The following is a 2,283-nucleotide window of genomic DNA, read 5'->3' on the forward strand; positions in this document are numbered from 1 at the left end:
AGGTTGAGAACTGCTGGACTAAAGTGCACTCAGATAGCTGGTAAAATGTCTGTGAAGGTATTTCCCAAAGAAATTAGTACTGGAGCTGTAGGTTGAGTGAATGTTTGCCTGTACCACTGGGAGTGGGCATCATATAACCTGTTGAGAGCAAGATGGAAGAACAAAGGTGAACTGCCTATTTCTTGAGCTGGATTTCCTCCTGCCCTTCATGGGAATCTGAGGCTCCCGGGGCGTCAGAGTCCATAACCACACCTGCTTTTAGACTCATGCTGAATAACGCCCCCAGCCTCTCTGGTTCTCCAGCTTTTAGACAGCATATTGTTAGACTTCTCAGCTTCCATAATTGCATGAGACAATTTCCATAATATAATTTTTCCAAGAGATTTTTTTCTAGAGTTCATTCTTTTTTCTGCTTTTATTTTGAAGACTGTTTTCATAGCAAATTGTACCATTCCAAAAATGGCTGCAATGCTCCGTCCATTCCACAAGCTCATCTCAGAATGCAGTGCAGACATTACATGGAGAGGTCGGGATCCCCAGGGTTTCCTTTTTAGCTAGATAGGTAGTCCACACCTGTGAATGTGCAGCTGGGTTTTCCAGGGCAGGGATTATAAAGGGTATTTTTACTTGATTCTGTTGGGACGCTGGCTCTTGGAACCCAGCCACCAGGCTGTGACGAAGCCCAGGCTAGTCAATAGAGAAGTCTGTGTGATGAGACAGGCAACTTTACTGACAAGCCTGGCTAACAGCAGCTAAGAGCCAGGTGTGTGAGCCATCTTGAAAGTAGACTGTCCACGCTTTTTGGGAGCTGATGTTTGATATTCCCACCAAGCACTGCTCACATAAGTGACTCTTGTTATTTTAAGACACTGTATCATTTTGGAATTTTTTTTTTAAATATGGCAAGATAATTAGAACAGTTTTCAAACTGTATAAACACCAAACACTTTCAAACTTATTTTGAATGAATCCCTTTGGTTTACTGCCTCTCTTCTTCCTTGTAAGGAGATGCTTCAGCCATCGTCCTACCCCAAATCCTACCAAGAGCCCTGAAGAAGGTAAACACAAGCTGCTGTTTTCAGTTTGTTCCATGTAAGGAGAAACCTTGGCTGCCACTGGCTACCTTTTTTTATATGTGCCCTCTGAGGGCTTCTGGGCGTGTCAGAGTAAGTAGATAATATGGTTTTTTTCTTGGAATAACTGAGAAGAGTAGAATTATGTGTTTCTAAAAGTGAAGCTTTAGGCTAAGCTAAAAGATGACAGATATTCTGATACCCAATGTGTATAGTATCAGATAGCTATGTTCATTAGGGGTATCCACAATGAGGCAGGTACACCAATTCAAGGGGATGGGTTTGTGTTCCTCTTTCATATGCCTCTTGGAAGGGATCCATGCTGCCTCTGAGTATTCAGCTTTATGTCTTTGCTAGGGATGGAGAAGTTGCCATTTGTTCTGAATCAAACGCTCAGCCATATGTCAAGAGGAAAAGATCTGACTGGCCTCATTCCTCTCTGCCAGTTGCTACAACACGTGTCTCTTGAGCTAATCTGAAATGAACTGGCACATGTCGTATGATAATGGTCATGATGCTAATTTTTCCCTCTTCAGTTCAATTTCCTTCCCTTTCCTCTCTGTCTTCACTCTTGTGTCCTGTATTTCCAGTAGAGTTCTCCAGATGAAATACATTCTTTTTAGTTTCCTTTGAACACCTCTCTAGTTCAGTTTATTCTTTTAAGCTCTGATGTTCTCTTTTACCTTTCTGATCTGATATAGTTTTAACTTCCTAGCAGAAACTACCTCCTCCTGAAGACAACTGGGTGGCTGAGCAAGTATAGCAGGGATGGATGGTGGGAGCTGCTTTATCTTTTCTTCAACTTCTGGGGAGAAAGCTTCTCAAAGTAGAGGCTCCATAGATGTGAAATAGATATGTCTCCTCTACCTCAAGGATTCAAGGATCTGGGGCTAGAGTAGGGACTCAACATTGCCTATACCCCAGCCTCAGAAGACAAAGAACATCATTCCATAGGTGTCAAATGGCTGCTATGAGCTTATAAAAGGGGATGAATCCTGGAGTCATAAAGTTGTATCAGCCAGGTTTCTTTTTTGTTTGTTTGTTTGTTTTGTTTGTTTGCTTTGTTATCATGAAATATTCAAGGAGGTAGACTCATTAAGAAAAGATTTACTACATAGTACTACCGGAGGACCCAGCTATACCACTCCTGGGCATAAACCCAAAAGATACTGCAACATGTAATAAGGACACATGCTCCACCATGTTCATA

Source organism: Mastomys coucha, unplaced genomic scaffold, assembly GCF_008632895.1.
Source record: "Mastomys coucha isolate ucsf_1 unplaced genomic scaffold, UCSF_Mcou_1 pScaffold23, whole genome shotgun sequence".
NCBI classification, from domain to species: Eukaryota; Metazoa; Chordata; class Mammalia; order Rodentia; family Muridae; genus Mastomys; species Mastomys coucha.